The sequence below is a fragment of the Cryptotermes secundus genome, unplaced genomic scaffold, assembly GCF_002891405.2.
Source record: "Cryptotermes secundus unplaced genomic scaffold, Csec_1.0 scaffold1137, whole genome shotgun sequence".
Classification (NCBI taxonomy): domain Eukaryota; kingdom Metazoa; phylum Arthropoda; class Insecta; order Blattodea; family Kalotermitidae; genus Cryptotermes; species Cryptotermes secundus.
The window spans coordinates 103,535-125,383 of record NW_019729230.1 but is presented as its reverse complement, the minus strand read 5'-3'; the positions used below and the strand labels follow the sequence as shown (position 1 = coordinate 125,383).

Here is a 21,849-nt window from a genome sequence, read left to right as displayed (position 1 = left end):
TTTGTGGCGTGGGTGTTGGGGGGTTGGGTCGGTGGTGTGGCGGCGGGGTGGGGGGGGGGGGGTTCTCTCTTTGCTACCATTTCCAGACCAACTTTAAAACTCCTGCCCAACGGGAACAGGGAGCTCCAACCTTGGGAGTAATGCGGACGAAGCGTTAAGCTGACAACTCACCTCAACCTAGCACCGGGATAAGAACGCAGGGATCTATACCTCCACTTCTTCATACGTCTTCATAAAATATGTAATAAAGATGTTCTACATTACTTCCATACATACATACATACATACATACATACATACATACATACATACAGATGAATGTAACGNCATAAAATATGTAATAAAGATGTTCTACATTACTTCCATACATACAGATGAATGCGACCAAACACTGACTGAATTCCTGTGTGTAGTGGATAATAAAATTTCTTCACATATACAAATACTGAGATCGTGGGTTCGAATCCCACTCGAGGCATGGATGTGTATCTACGTTTCTTTTGATTGCTATGTGGAAGCAGGGGCCTTGCGACTGGCTGATCCTCCGTCCAAGGAGTTCTACCAATTGTTTACGTGTTTCCCATTTCTGAATTAATTCGGAACGGGAATACGCCAGACAGCCTAGTCCGTCAAGGTAGAAGAAGAAAAAGAAAAGGGCGAAGAATAAAAGCACAAGATCAAGAAGAAGAGCGGCCAACGAAGTTATCTATAAAATACTGTCACATGTGTAGCTTTTGGATTGGAGATTGGATTTATTGACCACTTACATATAGTAACTACAAGTAACTATAACACTATCGCTAATTTCCACGCTTTATAAATCCCTACACCACATACTAAGTCTTTTCAGCCTGCTGTGTCTTCACCGATCGTTCCCTGGTAACGACTTCTAACAGCGGAGATTTTTCAGCTTCCGCGCTCACTTCGTTGCTAACTGCACCGTCTAAGTGTTCCCTTCACAGACTCCCTTACAACTAACATCTAAATTTGTCTCGGTTATAACATCTCAGCACGGACCGCGTAGAAAACACTGTTCCTCGGTTGGAATCTAATCGTTTGCGAAGGCGTTACTGAGTAACGGCTGCCCATCAGCGTATGTTGTTTTGTTGTTCGTTTCGAAGTTGTTATATAGTAAAGGGTCCAGTACAATAACCAAAAAAGCAACAGGAGAAACTAAAGAACATGTGAAGACAGAGCAATGTATCAGCTTCAAGTGGTGTTACATAATACCTATCTTGTCCCTCTGCATTACGTATACTTCGCAATAAAAGAACAGGGTACCAAATTAAAGACAAACATATTCATAGCTCACTTTTCAGAACAACAGGAATGCATTCTAAACGTACTGAATCAACGATTAAACTTATTAACTATAATTCGGGACAAAATAGTGAAACGAAGGACGTGAAACACGGCCCAGCCAGTGCGGCCAGTAGACCGGCGAATCCTTTACTCAAGTAATGAGAATGCAGTACAGAACGAATGACGCCAGACCCGTTCTCTGGTTCTAATAAAAGAACGCGACCGGTGGCAATATGGACTGTGATCCTCTTTAATTACAGTGATCCTTTCAAGACCGTCGGCATACAGTCGCTCCTGTAGTCTCACAGAACTCAGTTTCAGCAGCAACGTAACATCGAGAGAACGCTTCACATCCCTATACTGCTCGAGGATTCACTGAGGACAACCTGCATGACAAAGCCCTGCATTACTATACATTCTAAATGTTTGTCCCGGCATTGCATTTATTGCAACTGTTCCCTTGCTTACTTCTATGTTTGAGTGGCAATCAAAACTTCTTAACATACGTATTATATAGAGTCTGTGTCGCATGTTTCGAGCAAAATACATACGGGTATAAGTGTCTGAAGCCAGTCACGGTAGCCGAGCGGTCTAAGGCATGTACTGTCTTCGCTCGCTTGGAAACCGGGATCGTGGGTTCGACTCCCACTTAGGGCATTGATGTTTAGTTTGTGTGTGTGCGTTTTTCTGTTTTTGTGTGCAGGTAGTGGCCTTGCGACGAGCTGATCACCGGCCCAAGGGGTCCTACCGAAAGTGTAAGATCGAGAAAAACCGAAATGAACGGAGAAGTTCATATAGGTAGGCCTAGGCCCACTGGGGCTGTAGTACCATCCTAAGAAGGATGAAATTATATAATTTGCATACCTGTATTACTGTTAGGATGCATTCGGTAGCGTAGTTGGTTTAGGCTCTATGCTACAAGCCGGAAGGTGGCCGGTTAGAGTCCTGATGAGGTCGATTTTTTCAACTGACCTAATCCTTCCAGTCGTACTATGGCCCTGGGGTCGACTCAGCCTCTAATAGAAATGAGTACCAAAAATCTTCCTGGGGAGGAAAGGGATAAAGGGCAGCCTGCGCGTAAGGCTGACAACCTAACCGCCATCTGTGAGCTGATTGTCGAGATAATGTGGGACCCTCAACGTCGCACAACCCTACGGGCCTTCATGGCCTGTTACACAGATAACTAATAACTTTACCTTTTTTCAAACATATTACTGTTGGGATATCGAAACCTTGGAAGCACGTGATTTATCTGTAGAATATGAAACAATATGACAGCTATATGAAATGTATATCTACCTTTCGGTTTGATGGTGACATCTACTGAACCACTGAAGCCAAGCACGTGAAATCTGGTGGAAACATATCATAGTACATACATAAAAGTCTGCATGAGCACTGTTTATATATCGAGGCAACCATGACGGCAGTACTTGAAACTGTCAAACAAGTTTAAAGTGATAAAAGCAGTCTTCTGGGATTTGGCACCGTGTATATGTGGTGTTAACCGACGTTTCGGAGGAACGTATCGCCTCCATCTTCAGGGTAGAAGAAAAAATATAAGAATTCTGCAAGCGGAGAGACCGTGAGAACCGGTAAAAAACCGGGTCTCTCCGCTTGCAGATAGGTTCCTCCGAAACGTCGGTTAACACCACATATACACGGTGCCAAATCCCAGAAGACTGCTTTCTTCATAGTCACCGCCGTGAAAGCCTCAAATCTTACATGTTTAAAGTGCACAAAATTTGGATTGAACTTGAGTACTTCTTCCCCGAGAGATGATGGAATGATGATAATAACAATAATAAGTACATTATTTATTTACGTGCTGAAATCCAGCAAGGGACCATTTCCACCCAGAATGGAATTTGCTGTTGGACTACATACTTACATAACCTAAATAAAGCACCGACAACACAAGATCTGCAGGACTGGAAGCCTGTGCAACAGGAAAGTAGACTATCTGGGCTTTCCCCGGAGAATAAGCTCTGTCTAACTGTAAGCGATGTTGAACCGAATCCATCAATATTCTAGCGACACTGTCGTAAATATAAACTGATCCACATAATCTAGTCAACAGAAAATATTTCAATATGATTTCGATATTGGAAGACCAGATCCTTAAGATGCTTAAACTGACAACATAAACTCCAGTTAAGACGTGATTTCACGTTCATAAAAATGACATTTTCAGGGCCAATAAACCCGACAATACTTCACTTTAACACAAACCAGTATTCCTAATTTAAGCAGAGAATGCGCACATTTCGCCTACCCTGCACTGTGCGTTCTCTGTTCGACGTGAATGAACTGAAGACACCGTATCTTATGTTGGTCAGCACGTCTCATGACTAGAACCATTAAACGTATTTTCATGAAATTTAATATTTGAGGTCGTTATAAAGAGCTGTAGCGTCATACACTCATGAGCCGACCTTTTTTTTTCTTTCCTCTTCGCTCCCACTTTGGAGCATTTTTTATTGCTAGTGGGGTGGGACTAAGTCCCTTGTACTGCGGCCACTTCTGGCCTATTGTACCAGCCCCACATGATAGATGAGGGTGATTGTGGAGCAATTGGTGGAATGAAGATTGGCAAGGGAAACCGAAGTACTCGGAGAAAACCTGCCCCAGTGCCACTTTGTCCACCACAAATCCCACTTGACCAGACCCGGTATCGAACCCGGGCAGCCGCGGTACCTTGGAGCATAGGGCTGATTTCTCAGTTTCACTGATCATTTTCACAGACGGTAGGACTCCTTGGACGGGTGATCAGCTCGTCGCAACGCCTCTACCTAAACAGAGGACAACACAAGCACAGAATAAATGCATACACACACCAAACATCCATGCCTTGTGTGGAATTCGAACGCACGGTCCCGGCTTCCGAGCGAGCGTAGACAGTAGATGCCTTAGTGAGGCCGCACACTGGCATGCGTCAAGACCTGTAACAGTCAAGACACGATGTGTGCGACATGACGCAAAGAAAGGAGCGCAGTTAAAACGAAAGAGTTTATGAAAACCGCCGCATACTGGTCTGAGTCACGATGCTGACGTCAGCTTCATGCTGCAGACACGTGCAGCAAGACTCGACATGTTCCTTTTCTGTGCGTCAATACTCAGACATCAGTGCTCAAGGAGCAGCACCAGTGTACGATATCGACATGACGTCATGTCTTCAACTGGAGATGTGATAAGACACAGACACGTGCTACTTCGGTGTGCGGACTCGAGTCTGTATGACGAATGAAGCAAGACTGCGTCTTTTGTCTCATGTCCTGATGCTTGTCTTGACTCAGTTGGTGTGCGGCAGCCCTTAGACCAATGTGGGAGTATTATACAAAAGGCGAGTGTATAGATTCTGTACACCCCAGCACGGAATACACCGTTCCAATCTTGTTACAAAAGCCATTATCACGTGCTACAATGTTTGATGTTAGTTTGTGTACTTTGATGTCGCACAACTTTCTAACCAGATCTCTGAAGTGTACAGTGGTGATTTCAGCGTGGAGGCAATGTAAGGACGGAGAGAGAAGGATCAGGAAGACGGCGGCATAACTTAACTTTAGGAACTACATGAGAAGTGACGAAAACAGAGCTTATCAAGACTCAACCTCCAGCAACTCCATCACAGCGTTACGTGTGCGCTTCGGGTATCTGCAGCACCGAGTTCATTAAGATAAGTATTTCCGTCACACTATTCCCCGAGCAAAGCCCTCCGTTCACATTCTAAAATGTTATGTTCACACACCGCAACTTCAGCTCTTCGCGTCCCTAAAACTTGTGATCAATTAAACTAAACGACCACTGAAACAGCCCCTTCTTTTTTTTTTCTTTTGCTTGGCACTACAGCCCCAGTGGGCCTAGGCTTCTCCGTTCACTTCGGCTTTTCTAGATCTTACACATCCGGTAGGACTCCTTGGGCGGGTGATCAGCTTGTCGCAAGGCCTCTACCTGCACACAAACACAGAAAAACGCGCACACACAAACTAAACATCCATGCCCTGAGTGGAATTCGAACCCACGATCGCGGTTTCCAAGCGAGCGAAGACAGTACATGCCCTAGACCGCTCGGCTACCGTGACCGGCCACTTCTATTTTACTTCCCGGAATAATCGATATAAACATTAAAATAAGTACGTAATCTTTTTCAGAGAGCATGTGAACCTAGCTTACTGAAGTGTCCTTACAGTTTCCTACCATGCTAGCTAATTTAAGGAGTGTAGTATATTACTGTGGTGGCCAATCACATTGGCCGCGCGCTCTAAGCCGTGAACTGTCTTCGCTCTCTCGAACACCGGGAACTTGGGTTCGAATCTCACTCAAGGCATGGATGTCTGCATGCGTTTATTCCGTTTTGGCTGTCCTGTGTGCAGATAGCGACCTTGCGACGGGCTGATCCGCCGTCCAAGGAGTCCTACCGACTGTGTGAAGGGTTAAGAAACTGAAAAATCGGCCAAGGTACAACAAAGGGCTATAGAGTAACAGATGGCTGAATTAATGAATACTATAATGGCATGTCCGCCGAAAGCCAGAATAATTTAATCAGAGCAGATGCAATTGCTAGATAATAACTCAGTAAACGTCACGTGACAGCAGGCACGCTTACTTACGCAACAACAGAAGAACTGGTGGAAGTGGTGTTTTCTGTGCGGTAAGTGCAGAGACTATATAAATCGGACCCGGCGAGCAGAGGTCATACAAAATCATGAAAATGCAAAAGGTTCGTAACACCGGAAAAGGCGAAGCCCGATACAGAAAATATAACAGTCTTAACTTGGTGACGGTCAAGAGTACGACCGCTGCAGTGACTAGGCTACCGTTGTTAACATGAGCTACGTGTGTTAGAACATGATCTGCTGTGCCAGGCCTAGACTGACAGAGGCTTTGTATATATATTGTACGTACAGTACGTATATACTATAGCCACGCGTATTTTAATATAGATGACATATATTACTGACTCCCCCTCGTTGGTGTCTCCACCTTATCGTGGTGAGGGGGTTTGAGTATGCCAAGGACCCTGAGAGCTATACCAGCGGTAGCGTAGCTACTGGCAGGGCCTCCCTTGCTGGACAGGTCAAAGGGTAGGCATCAGACGAAGAGAGACACCAAAAACTGATGCCGGAAGCAGCGTCATCAGCAGCGACTTGAAGCACAGAGCAAATGATGCTCGAGATGGTTCAAGTTCGTATAGCAACAGGCGTGACCAGAGTGGTTTGAACGGCTGCTGTACTGCGATGTGGAAAGCAAATGGAAAAACTACCACATTATCACTTTTCCTGGATAGTCTCTTTCCAAAAACAGAGGATCGCATTAAGTGGAGGAACTGTTTTGGAAGAGACTGTGGACCTGTCGTCTGACAGATTACTGATGGATGGATTTTACTGACTATAACCGCGGTAGATGACAGACCCGTCCTCTCGTCAGAGAGGGCAACCCATTTCGACAAAATCGCAACTGTCTGATAGTAACAAAAATCTGGTCTTGGACCCCACATGGGGCTTGACACCAAGACTGACTGGCCGACTGACAGTCATCGTAACGTGACTTTGACTTTGACAGGTAGTCGTGAGACAGGAAGCTGAGGAATTTACGGCGTTGGGAGCCGTTATCTGGCGACAATAGATGAAGCTACAGCTCATTAAGAAGAGTTAATGCGTGCTGTAGTAAATTGTGGAGTGTGTGAATTAGCGATAATTGATTTAGTTGCGTGTTATAATAGTTCAATATATGCAGTTACCAAAACAAACCCTATGTCTAATCACTAAACAAGTGGCAATATTCTATGAGTCTTAGTTCCAAACGAGAATTCTGCACAAAGCCTCTTGACTGTCACTTAACAAATCTGCAGAGGAAGAACAAAAGGAGCTTGAAGTCCACACGTAATAGCGCCTCTGTTTGCTCTGCTTGTTTCTATACATTAAAGCCCCCGACTGACAGCGGACGATCAGATATGCCTATAATGTGAATGAGCAGCGAGGCGGATTCGGTCTGTCCTGTTATCGCGTAGCGAGATTGACAGGACCAGTAACTAACTCTGATAGCCGAACTGGAAGCATAAGCTGCATCGTCTCAGAACAGAGAGCCCGCAAGTGAACACCATCCTGTTACAGTTGCAGTCATCTCCCATCCGCCAAATCTGGGTCCCTTAGAGCCATCTTAAAATTCGCCTATCACTCTCCTTCTAGGTCTTCCACCAAGGGAGTTCTCCTCCTAAAGTGTGCTTCCACCCATCCTAGCCACATTCCCTACCTACTGTACAGCCCTCATATTCTTTGCTTCTACCCATCCTAGCCACATTCCCTCCCTACTGTACAGTCCTCGTATTCTTTGCTTCTTCCCATCCTAGCCACATTCCCTCCCTACTGTACAGTCCTCGTATTCTTTGCTTCTTCCCATCCTAGCCACATTCCCTCCCTACTGTACAGTCCTCGTATTCTTTGCTTCTTCCCATCCTAGCCACATTCCCTCCCTACTGTACAGTCCTCGTATTCTTTGCTTCTTCCCATCCTAGCCACATTCCCTCCCTACTGTACAGTCCTCGTATTCTTTGCTTCTTCCCATCCTAGCCACATTCCCTCCCTACTGTACAGTCCTCGTATTCTTTGCTTCTTCCCATCCTAGCCACATTCCCTCCCTACTGTACAGTCCTCGTATTCTTTGCTTCTACCCATCCTAGCCACATTCCCCACCTACTGCAGTCTTCATTTCACTCTCCTAATAATACTGCATGATCTGTGTAAATCGCAGATTTCCTCGTCCGGTAACATCGTAGATTTCGTAGTGATTCCTGCTTTTCAGGGCCAAATATTTGTATTAAACATCTGTAAATGGTAAAAAGCATGCAAAACAAACGGAAAAATTAATAGTCCAAGGCACAGAAGAAGTATATGATTGTCTGAACTGTGCAGAATCCCAAACTAAGGATTACGATACAATTACAGGCCTATGTCAAAACTGTATGACCATTGGCTTTCCATTCATTCATCATTCATCAATGCCTCTACAGTCGTCTGTTGGGCCCTGGCCTCTTCTTCAGCTCCGTAACCATTTTTCACAGACGGTAGGACTCCTTGGACGAGTGATCAGCCCGTCGCAAGGCCGCTATCTATACAACAGCACAAACTCAGAAAAAGCGCACATACAGACATCCATGCCTTGAGCGGGACTCTAACTAATGATCCCAGCGCTCGAGCGAGCGAAGGCAGTTCATGCCTTAGATAGCGTGGTCACTGTGATAGGTGACTACTGGCTTATCACTACTTATTCCCGTGGGGCACCAAGCATAATTTTGTGAGTCTCAAGAATGATCGCCAAATGCAGAAGTCAGTTTGACTAAAATTTTAATAAGTAAAGGCTGATTGCCGCTATGTAAAAGATAATTATTTTCCCACCTCAGTATTGTCAATTTGGGTTGAGCGTCCTTATGGAATATTGCGTGAAAATCGTCACGAATTTCGTGCATGCGCCTCCCCCATGTACGTTCGTTCACGAGCTCTTTACTAACCGCTCTTCAACCTTACATTCGCTTCGGTCTGCCATTTTCTTATCTATAAGTCAAGACTCGCATACCTGTAACACACAAAAGGAAACAAAACATGTATAATAAGCAAGCAAATCTCAGACGTAAAAGTAGGGGAACGGGAACAGGACTTCGTATGCACCATATACTGGACGTTACCAGCAACGTGCACAAGGGCATATTCACATATACGTACACATTCACACGTACACAGTTGTCTTACTCCAGGGGTTGACATGTGAACAATCGCATAAATCCTGCATATATTCTTCATACGTAAAGGTAAAACTATTCCTGTAACACGTCTTGAAGGCCCATAGGGTTGTGAGACGTCGAGGCTCCCACATTATCTAGACAACCGGCTCACAGATGACGGTAAGTTTGTCAGCCTTACGCACCGGCCGTCCTTTACCCCCGCGAAGACTCCTGGCACTCATTTCTGTTTGATACTGAATCGACTCCAGGGCCATAATATGGCTGGAAGGATTAGATCAATTGAAAAAATCCACCTCATTGGGACTAGAACCCGCGATCTTCCAGCTTGTACTCCGTGCCCCATTCTTCATATGTAGCAAATAAAATCTCTAAAAAAACCGAGTCTGAAGGTTTCTGGTGATAGAGTACGGAAATAATCATGACTAGTATTTCAGGCACTGTGCCTCATCTAATGCTTTTTCCAAGTGCAACGTTCAGAGACTGCAACTGCCTCCATTGCCATACGCTGAAGAGCGAGCTGGGCCCGCCTGACGCTAATTTCATTTCCTGAGACCAGAGGGGGCTGCATTCGAAACAAAAACTTCAGAATGATACGAATTATTGAAATAATGATCTCTCGCAGATTCACTGCAACATAATGCAAAAAGAAAACAGGAAACTGCTCTGCTATGTAAACAAGTGCACGAAGACAAAGTCTACGAACTACCATTAGACGTTCCTCAAGCTCGAATCAGCATATACAGTGCTTAAATAAAATATTTGGCGTCGAAAGTCTTATCCGTCACATATTCCTATTCAGTGCGTTTTAAATGAGACGATATCATTCGTACAAAGTGATGGCCCTAACTAATCAACGTAAATGTAAACTCATTTCAAGTGCTGTCAATGAACAACGTTGTGTTACCATACCGATACCACATCTCACTCGTACTCTGAGATGGTGAGTTCAAATCCAAGTCGTGAATCAGTCCTCATGTTCGAGGCCTTTCACTACCTCTCCTAAAGGAACACCATGATAGTGCATCCAATTTCGACATACGTGTATCTTCTTCCCCCTAGTTCCCAGCTCATCATTAACTGGACCTCGTACCGCGCTACACAACTTCAGCAGCTGAGTGAGTGCTCACTATTGACATGGGGGTGGAAACGTCATGTCATCCCAAGCACTCAAGACCACTACTGGGTCCACTGTGCGCCCTTCCCAACCACCGGTTTCACGAGGGTCATCCAAAAGAGCCCTCTACTCAGTGCTAGAGCCTGAATTATTTTTATCTGAGGACGTATTAACATCTGTCCAATGCGACGCCCAAGATCCTCACTCTATGCCTATAAAAAGCTGGCGGAAGAATCCGTCCTCCGTCCACTTCTTGCATACTGCGTTGCACGGGAGGTCGGCAACATGTAGGTCCTGTCTCAATATTTTTTTCTCAATGCCTCTTCCAGACCATTCAGGGCCCAGGCCTCTTATTCAGTTCCGTAATCATTTTTCACAGACGGTGGGACTCCTTTGATGAGGGATCAGCCCGTCGCAAGGCCGCTACCTACACACATGACAATATAAACACAGAATAAACGTACACACACAAAACATCCATACCCTAAGTGGGATTCGAAACCATGATCCCAGCGTTCGAGCGGACGCGGTTACTATGACCAGCGCTGTCTCAGTATACAGTGGCCAATCAACAACAGTAGCTGATACAGCACTGAGAGGTACTAGAATATCAGTCTACTAAACGCCGCGGATGAGCTCTCCCACTTACTACGTATGTCCAGGCTTCAGATACCGACGTACTGACGGTTTTTCGTGGCTTTCCTCTGTCCCTTCAGGAATATACTTCGATACAACCTCAAACCAGGCCACGGCCGCTTCCTTTCACATTCTGATAAGTTAAATCCACTAATTAACCTATCATTCGACGATACACAATCGGATGTACTGATAATGTCCTTAAACAAGCCGTAATTATGGTCCAATTTAAACAGAGATTTCTTCTTAATAATATTTTTAAAAGTTCACACCTACATGAAAGACGCTGTGTGCGTGATAAAAAAATTGGTTAACAAATGTCATGGAGTAGATCTCTGTTAACTCTCGAGCATCCTCTGGAACACATAAATATGCTGTGTGGGCAAATGGCAGAGTTCCATTTTAATTAATGCAGCTAAAGGTAAAGTTGTCCCTGTGCTTAAATAATTAAGCACTACGCCATGAAGGGGTATGGGGGAGTGGATGTATAGATCCACATTTTCTTGACCTCGGCACTAGTTTGAGGTGATTGGTCAGCTTCACGCCCCTGCCGCTTTACCCCCGGGTACCCACTGGATAGAAGGTTGGGTGGATCCCAGAGCCAGATTGGAAGACTTAGAGAACAGAAAAGCCTTTCCCCCACCGGGACTCAAACTCCGACTCCTCGGTCATCCAGCCCGTAGCCAGTCGCTATACCAACTGAGCTATACCGTTAATTAATGCAAGTGGTATACATAATAACCAATGTGCTTTAAAAATGAAAGCAAAGTGGTTATTACCATATTTACCACCTGCTTCAACAATGACAATTTTTAACTCTTGCCACTGACAGTCTTTGAAGAAACAGTGATTTTTACCCTAACTGGCTAAAACCGGCTGGGCTTTGTAATAATAACGAAATGTGTTTTCTGTGAAACAGGAACTAAATTTTTAATCATTGTTTAGATAACTTACTTTTTCAATTATGGATTCTTGAACAGTTAAAAAACTAAGACAATGAAGTCATGTTTCAATTTAAGAACGCGTCGATACCAGTAATGAATCTTAGCTGTAGTAAAGACAAACTGGACGACCGGATAAGTCCCATGTTCTTGCACGGATCAATATACGGCATCTGTCTCGTTGCAACAGCGGGTTTCGTGACTATTCACCCGCCTGCCCACTCCACAGTACACTTACTGGACAGCATGAATGGGGCGGCTGACAGAATTAGTAGACCAAGTATCGAACAAGAAGCCCTGCAGAGTGGCTATCAACTCTTAATAGTTTAGAGTAAGGTGAAATACCTTTTTTTTGCCACTGTTTACATCTCACAGGACAAATGCCACGATTTTAAGGTATTCTGAAAGTTTGTACGTACGAAAGACGAAAGTTAAATACGTGCAATTCCATGAGCCCTCCTTGAGAAGTCACCAGCTGCGCAGGTACTCAAGAATCTCCCAGCATTTTATAGCACCCGAAGGTTCATTGCCGTGTTCACGAAAGACCTCCTCTGGTCCCTAATCCTGAGCCATATCAATCCAGTCCGTACAACTCCATCCCATCTAAGAACCATTTTAATATCGTCCACCTACCTACATCTAGGTTTCTAGTGGTCTCTTTACTTCCGGCTTTCCCATCAAAATCCTATACGCTTTCCGCTTCTCCCCATGCATGCTACATTCCTTGCGCATCTCATCCTCCTTGACTTCATCGTTCTAATTATACTAAGAGAAGAGTACAAGTTATGAAGCTCCTAATTATGCAACTTTCGTCAACCTCCTGTCACCTGATATCTCTTCAGTTCAAATTTTCTTCTCAGCTCCATGTTATCACACACTCACAGCCTAAGTAATGAACAGACAATCGCTTTCTAAAATCAAAATCGCGACGAGAAATCGTAAATATGTAAAAGTTGTACTCTATCGTATTAAACAGCCCGCCTTCACTCACATCTTAGAAATATTTACGTATTCAAGTGTCTGAATCCCCATCAGAGAGAGGCAATGAACTTCAACGCCGTGCAACTTAGGCAACATCTCCACCATGACTGTCGTGCGGGATAAAACATGCAGGCGATTTCTTACTGCAACATCACGGTCTGATGTAGTCAGGTAATAAACACTGGAACAAAGCATGCGGAATTTCGTATGGAGACAAAAAAGAAAAGTACTTATAAACTCATCATAAAATGAGTTCTAGACGGAGTGCTTGCTTAGTTAGAGTACTTGCAATAACTGACCGTGCAATTTCGAGACATATTTACAGGTATCAACTATCGTGAATGTCTTTTTTGTTATCATTTGCATATCTCACTATCATCTGAGAATTATCTATGACTTATGCGAGTACAGCAGTAACATAAATCATAAATTAAATTACATTATTCAGTCGCAACTCAACTGAAATTTATTTAGACGCTGAATTCATATATTTGTCCCTCGACTTACGCTGACGACGCCCTATGTTTTATCTTGCTAACAAAAAGAAGGAAACCAACTACAGTGCATTCAGTTAAGGAGGAAACTTCGCAACACCGCTGACCCGGCCCAACATTTCTCACAGATTGCTGCTGTAACTGCTGATAGCAGAATGAGCAATTAGCGCTTATAAACGCGCGCCGTCACAGTTACAGCAGCAATCTGTGAGAAATATTGGGCCCAGTCAGCGGTGTTGCGAAGTTTCCTCCTTGATTGAACACCCTATACAATTTCAATTTAAATTAACTCAAAATGAACGGCGGTCGGTCTTCCCGGGTATCGCTTCGTAGGTCTGACTGACTGACTGCTAAATTGCTGCTGGCCCACGAGCACAGTGATTCTTGGTTCCGAGTCCCACGGGACTCACGCCCATATTTTATTCCAATCTAAACAATAAAATTAAGTTCCTACCTCACAGAAACATACTACGTCTCCGCTATAAAAGTTATTGCTCTTTAGGAAAATAAACGCTGCAAGAACCATATGAAATACATAAATACACTTTGGGGGCACAAAGTTTGATGTCAAAGCAGGTAGTACGACGGGAACCAGTCGGTTGAAAGGGTTGAAAGGGTTAAAAGGCGATGAAACCCAACGCGATACAAAGAGAAGACATCTATTTTTTATATACATCAAATTCAGGGCTGCCACGACTACTTCTGACGTAGAGTAAAACTGCATTATTTTTTTTAATTTCCTTCACATAATTATTATTAGAGCTACCTAATTTAACCTCAGTTTAATATTTCAGGTTAATAAAGATAATTTGACCGAGAATGTATTATTAATTATAGTGCGTACGCATATGTGAGAGGGGCATGAGGTAGTGAAGTGGTTGAGGCACTATGCTACAACCAGGAAGATCGTCGGATCGAATCCCGATGATGTCACTGGATTTTTCAATTGACCTAATCCTTCCAGCCGCACTATGACCCTGAGGGTCGACTCTGCCTCTAACAGAAACAGTACCATGAATTTTCCTACGGGGTAAAAGGGGCGACCGGCGCGTAAGGTTGACAACCTTACCGTCACCTGTGAGCCGATTGTCTAGAACAAGGGTCTCCAAACTACGGCCCGCGGACCACATGCGGCCCGCGAAAGAATTTTGCAGAAATGAGCCAATTTAACTAATTTCCCGATGAGTACTGGTAAATGTGATTCCGGGCATACTCCCTTGTCATATTATACTGCAGTTCGATGGCTTAGCTGTGGAAAGGTTCTTTCGCGCTTCTTTCAGCTCAGGAATGAAATGGATACCGTATTTACGTATGTATAGGCCGCACATTTTTTGCCAGAAATTCAAGATGACAACTGGGGTGCGGCTTATATTCGAAATATTCGAAATCACACTTCATTTAAAAAATTATATTCATAATTAGTAATACAGAGTGTAATACTCCTGAAATGATATTCCAAGAAAATTATTTTTTCTATAATTTCTGTCTGAAAATTGTGCTGCTGCCTATACACGCACGCGGCCTATACATGCGTAAATACGGTATATTTCTTACCGAGAAAAACAATCACGAACCACTTTTATCAGATACCGAGTGGCTTTGGAGATTAGCATTTTTTGCTGATCTGGTGAACCATATGAACCATTTGAATTTAAAGTTGCAGGGTGAAAATAACTTAGTCTGTGGTTTATTTGCACTTATGAAGGCATTCAGAGCAAAGTTGATACTTCTGGAAAGCCAAGTGAAAAATTGTAACTTTGTTCATATGCTATACTGTGCAGAGTTGCTTAAAAAGGGTGAAGCAGAATTCCCTTCCTCGTTTGCAAATTTAGTCATTTCACATTTTAAAGATCAATTTCGGAAGCGATTTGCTGATTTGGATTCCAGTGCTCAGGAAATTAGATTGTTTCAAAATCCGTTTGACTGTGATGCTGCAGATTTCCCAAGTCAAATTCAAATGGAAATTATTGAACTTCGGGAAAATTATTTAGTTTATGAAATTCTGTGCTTTCAATAAAACTCATGTACCTAGAGTTATTAATTTTTCATTTTATCCGGTCCGTTGAAAGTGCTGAATTACCTAATGTGGCCTGCGGTTCGAAAAGTGTGGAGACCCCTGGTCTAGAAAATGTGGGAGCCTCGACCTCTCACGGCCCTATGGGCCTTCAAGGCCTGTTACAGGGCCAGATTTTTTACGAACATGTGGAATAAGTAATTGAGTAACTTTATTTTGTATAAGGTAAATTCTTACTTCAGGTGAAACGGCGCGCATCTAAACAGAGTAGGTGAAAACAAACGACACTAGGGTGTAACTCTGGCAAACTAATTTCAGGGACACTCGAAGCCACGTGAGTAGTTCCTGTTATGGATGGTCGGTCTGACGTGGTAGGGGGTCCCGCGTTCTTGACTGATTGTACTTCATGATGATATATTTGTTGTAACATGCGAACAACGGCAAAAAATAGTTGCTGTCTCATTTACTCGCTAAAATAATTAAAACGTGGGGCTATTTTACAACGTAGTAACAAGAGGAGAGGTATGCTCCAGTGGGATTCATACATTCTCAAAGTCCTCTATGTTCTGTACACCTCGTTGGTCTTAATGGTTATTTACTACAGATACAAATGCATTGCAGTGAATTTGATTGCAATGAAGATATTTCACGCCGGTCACGGTAGCCGAGCGGTCTAAGGCATGTACTGTCTTCGCTTGCTTGGAAACCGGGATCGTTGGTTCGAATCCCACTCAGGACATAGATGTTTAGTTTGTGTGTGTGCGTTCTTCTGTGTTTGTGTACAGGTAGAGGCCTTACGACGAGCTGATCACCCGCCCAAGGAGTTCTACCGAACGTGTAAGATCCAGAAAAACCGAAGAGAACGGAGAAGTTCATGGAGGTAGGCCTAGGACCACTGCGGTTGTAGTGCCAAGAAAAAGAAAAAAGATATTTCACTCCACGCTTTCAAATAGTATTTGCCTTCTATTTCGTTAAATATTCAGAAACCTAGAAGCAAAGTCCGTCTTGAGAATTGCATAGTCGCCCGGCTAGTTAAGAAATCCAAGAAAGACAACAGCCCCCGCCCCCCAGTGGACCTATCTTGTGCAAGCTGAATCCTCAAGACGATGTTCACCTCTGTGAAATGATCTCCCTTCGGAGTTTAGAAAACAATTTCAAATTCAGTTGCAGAATCAATAATAAGTATATTTACGGTTCATTTCAAGTATAACTGTTTTGTAAAATAAGTTTTTTTTCAGAATTACAATTAACTAAGCTTTAATTATATAAAAAGGTAAAAATTTTGACTAATATGAATCAAAAACGAATTCGCCATGCAATTTTTGGTACAAAATCGGCAATAATGAATTTTGACGGAAGCCGTTGAATAGATCGTAAAACTTAAGGGCACAAACATAGACGAAGGAACCCGTTTATGTGTCCAAAATAATGTTTTATAAGCTGAGGTTCCTTTCAAACAACTTTTGCACGCCGACTAGTGTTGAATTTACCTGTCTTCAAATCAAACAACCTGCAAATGCGTGAACATATATCTAGCAGATGCTACTTAAACGTATTGCCAGCCTGATATTCCACTGACCTCAGCGCTATAAATATGTCTTCATGGCGAAATGCTTCATCAGTTTAGAACAGGCACAACTTTACCTATTACTACGTATTTACGTATGTTAACTCTGGTGCAGAACACCTGCAAGAATTTGTTTATACGGCCCGTCTAACTACTATGTCGAAGAAGTTGCCGCATCATTACGGCGCTCGGAATAATACTCCAGACTAAGTATACCGGAATTAGTTCACTGAATGAACAACTGTTACTTATGTAATGAGGTTGATCACGTAGCGTCGAGTGAGATGAAAGGAAGTTTACATATGGTGAAATTGACATGGAGGAAGCTATCCTACCACATTTAACACGTGGGGTAGGAGCCTACATAAAGCTCCCGTTATTGTTTAAGCTCTTACAGAATTTTGAACACGGTAGCAGAATATCAATACTCGTACATTATTTATTTCCTTGGCAATACAGCCCCGGTGGGCCTACGCCTACCTCCATGAACTTCTCCGTTCACTTCGGTTTTTCTAGGTCTTACACATTCGGTAGGACTCCTTGGGCGGGTGATAAGCTCGTCACTAGACCTCTACCTGTACACAGACACAGACACAGAAAAACACACACACACAAACTAAACATCCATGCCCTGAGTGGGATTCGAACCCACGATCCCGGTTTCCATGCGAGCGAAGACAGTACATGCCTTAGACCGCTCGGCTACCGTGACCGGCAATACTCGTATATAGTATGTTAATTTTACGGAAATATGAATTAATTACGATCTGAATATCAAAGTTGGGATATGCACGAAATAAACAATTACATTACTTAATTAGAGCCTTTTGTCTTCTCGTTTGCTGTCTAAAAACACAAAATTTAGAATATACAAAACTATAATTTTGCCTGTGACTCTTTATGGGTGTGAAACTTGGTCTCTGACATTAAGGGAGGAACATAGACTGAGGATGTTTGAGAACAGGGTGTTGAGGAGAATATTCGGGCCGAAGAGAAATGAAGTGACAGGAGGTTGGAGAAAACTGCATAATGAACTTCATTACTTGTACTCTTTCCCAATTATAATTAGAATGATGGAGCCAAGGACGATGAGGTGCGCACGGCATTTAGCACGAATAGGAAAGACAAGAAATGCATATAGGATATTGGTGGGAAAGCAGGAAGGAAGAAGACCACTAGGAATACCAAGGCGTACGTGGGTGGACAATATTAAAATGGATCGCAGAGAGACAGCGTGGGATGGTATGGATTGGATTGATCTGGCTCAGGATAGGGACCGCTGGAGGGCTCTTGTGAACACGGTAATGAACTTTCGGGTTCCATAATATGATGGGAAGTTCTTGAGAAGCTGCACAATTTTCAGCTTCTCTAGAAGGGCTCAGCTATAGGAGTGAGTTAATTTAAGAGAGATCCGTCAGCTGATACTTTGGGTAATGTGAATGAATACTTTTGTACGTCGGGAACTTGCTACATTTCAATGTTGTTACGTTATGCCACTCTTGTTCGCATCCATTAGTATCACAAAGCATTCACATCAAGAAGTGGAGAGGCCACTGGAAACCATAAGCATAGCAGGAACAAGTACTTCTGCAGAATCTTACTGAAGCGTCCCTTGCTCATTTCCTCCACTGGTACATTCACAGAACACTACGCTCGCGGTTGCAGTTCCTCTGTTTCCTGGAAGACTGCGAAGAACAAAGATAAGTGTTCTCAAAACACAAACTACACATCCGAGAAGCACGACGTAATTATAATCACGATAAAGCATAATGCAGATGCGCCTTGGGTTACACATCCCTTTGTCTGATACTTTAGCAAATGACACGGGGGATTCTGGATGTGACATACACTAACGCTGTACCAGATTCTAAAGGTTATGAAGCCTCTTAACGTGAGCAAAAGAACTGCCATTTTGGTGTTGGTGTGGACCGGATCTCAGAGAAATAAATTATAAAGTTATACTCCCGGGATATAGGATTCCGAAGAGGAATCAGAATTGTGTAACATCTCTAATTTTTTGTTAAATTGATATCCGTAAGAGACAGCAAACCTTCGACAACAGCTGTTTTTTTTTTAATTTAAAATATCCGCGTTTGTCCACCTAAATTCGGCGTTTCAAACCGAAGGTATTTGGTTTTAAGATTTCTAGGGGTACGCGATAGCGTAGTAGGCTGAGGCACTATGCTTCAAGCCGGAAGGTCTCGGGTTCAAGTCCCGATGAGGTGGATTTTTTTCAATTTACGTAATCCTTCCAGCCGCACTATGGCCCTGGAGCCGACTCAGCCTCTAACAGAAATGAGTACCAGGAATATTCTTGGGGGTAAAGGGCGGCCGGCGGGTAGGGCTCATAACTTCACCGCCATCTATGAGCAGATTTTCTAGAAAATGTGGGAACCTCAACATCTCACAACCCTATGGGCCTCCACGACCTGTTACAGGGACACCTTTACTTTTTTTTTACTTTTAGGGTTTCTCTTTTTTTGGGGGGGGGGTTCTTCACACGCGAAAGAAAAAAATACTGGCTTCCGTATGAAGACTCATCTATAATGGCGAGATGAATCTAGTCCCCATCCTAATAGCATGCTTACATCAGTTTAATTCTAATATCCTTCCAGCTGCGCTTGCTCTACCAAGTGATCCTGTTCCTTCAGGTTTTCTTACTAAATGTTAGTACATCGTTAGCCGCTTACAGATATTAACAACGGCTGCTCTTTAAGCCCAGTATTTCCCATCATGTCTTCGTCGTAATTTTCCGTAAATAACTTCATTACGTTTATGACCAGATCCCCTTACTTCTCAAAACTTTTCAGAACACGTTTATTTTATGTGGACTTCCGGTCCATTGTAGAACTACCACATAGAAAAAATTAAAATTGAAGGGCTGCTGATTTTAATTAAACGTGTGAGATTTGAGGTTTTCACAGCGGTGACTATGAAGAAATCAGTCTTCTGGGATGTAGCGCCGTGAAGATATGTGGTGTTAACCGACGTTTCGGAGGAACGTATCACCTCCATCTTCAGGGTCTCTTCGCCTGCGGATTTCTTATATTTTTCCTGAAGATTGAGGCGATACGTTCATCCGAAACGTCAGTTAACACCACATATACACGGTTCGAAATCCCAGAAGACTGCTTTCGTCTCAATTAAATGTGTTTGTTGATTCCCTCATCGACCCGAGACTTCCGAGGAACAAATTTTGGGTAGCGCCAGTAGAGTTTCTTGCTGGTAGGACTGAATCCATGACGATTGGGAAAAAGAAAGGGGGAAGCAAGGTGAGATCACTATGAAAACGGAAAACAAGGTAGTGCCAAAGGCCAGACATTTCATGTGCCATATGAAACGCAGGTACAGAAGTGTACTTTGATGGAGTACATATTGTGACGTGCCGCCAGAAAGCCGGAATGGTTGAGATCACTGTTGATTTCCCAGGCAACGACCAGCGTTCCCGCTGCAACGCCTAGGAACTGGGACAACGGCTGGCAATATCCAAGCAACGAGTTGTTTGAAGCACCATTTCGACAGCAGCAGGCGGAATTAACCCTTCGACATGGGCCGGAGTGCAAAACAGTCCAACTGCGACAAGAGACTAGTTCAGTTTGTATTTGACCTCAGAAGAGTAGAGTTGGTATTCGGCAAGAGAAGAGACTAGAAGACACTTCACCAAGAATAGCGGCGCAAGGGTGTTGTAACACTGAAGAGGAAACGTCTGATGGCGTTATAAGTAGAATAATTGTACTTGCTAGTGTAAAAGGAACTGTCCAATAAAATATTCATTTAAATCCAAGAACCCACACAATTTCTTGTCGCGTTGCCTAGCAAACACGCGACAATATTATTCAACTGCAGTCTTTTCGACTCTGACTTTCACTGTGGTTATGGATATAGATTGCGGATATAAATCAATGTATTAATCTCCTGTAAAAAGTAAGTAAAACTATCTTTGTACCAGACCGTGGAGGCCCGTAGGGTTGTGAGACGTCGAGGCGTCCACATTTTGTTAACAATCGGCTCAAAGATGGCGGTAAGGTTGTCAGCCTTACGCACCGGCAGCGCTTTACTCCCCAGGAAAATTATTTAATTAATTCCATGTACTCATTTCTGTTAGAGGCTGAGTGAACCCCAGGACCATAGTGGGGCTGAAAGGGTTAGGTCAATTGAAAAAAATCCAATTACCTCATCGGGACTTGAACCCGCGACCTTCCGGCTTGTAGTATAGACCCTCAATCAACTACGCTACCGCGTGCCCTTATTAATCTCCTCTAGCGGAAGAAAGTAACGACAAAATTAATAACATACAGTTCTATCAGAAGCATCATTATTTAATTCATTAAGGTGTAAGTCCCTATGTTGAAAATACAACATAAAACATGAATATAAATGCACTGCTTAAATCTTTCAAAGTTACTGTTAAGGAATTTGCTATACAATCTATGCATTATATTACGTTAATTTTTTATTTTTCGCTTTCAGCTGATGATTTGTGTATAATATTCTGCATATTACAGAGAGCGAGGGTATGAACTGACGCTATGTACAAGTATATTCATGTTAAACGAGCGCGAAGTAGTGAAACCCTTAAGCACTTCGGTGATTTGCATACTTTTTTCGGGTCCAGCAATTACGAATACATAAATACGTGTGTTTCGGCGGTGATGATGTTTAAAGACCGTTTTCTCGGAAATGAAAGTGTAATGAAGAGGTACCGAGACTTGCAACCACACCTGACGTTAGGTGGCCCCCAAATTTACTGCTGAAATATATTTGAGGGGGAGAATGAGAAATGTTTCAAATATTTGGGTAGCTTGTTAACAGATGATGGAAGGTGTACTAGTGAAATTAAATCCAGGATTGCCATGGCAAAAGCTGCATTTAGCAAGAAGAAGAATCTTTTTACCAGCAAATTGGACTTAAATTTGAGGAAGAAACTAGTGAAATGCCACATTTGGAGCATAGCTCTGTATGGGGCTGAAACATGGACACTTAGGGCAGTAGATCAGAAACATCTGGAAAGTTTCGAAATGTGGTGTTGGAGAAGGATGGAGAAGATCAGTTGGACCGATTA

The 21,849-nt window shown here is 43.2% G+C and overlaps 1 protein-coding gene across 7 annotated transcripts in view; it reads right to left on the bottom strand.

Annotated features, from left to right (window-relative positions):
* LOC111865586 (ribosomal protein S6 kinase 2 beta) overlaps positions 1–21,849 on the bottom strand; it is a 324,642-nt gene that overhangs the window by 208,658 nt on the left and 94,135 nt on the right. The window contains exon 1 of one of the 7 annotated variants that reach the window (XM_023853751.2): positions 8,697–8,742. The exons of the other annotated variants lie outside the window; for them this stretch is intronic. The gene's annotated coding sequence lies outside the window, so the exon portion shown is untranslated. Of the gene's footprint in view, positions 1–8,696; positions 8,743–21,849 lie in introns of those variants that run through there. 7 annotated transcript variants of the gene reach the window in all.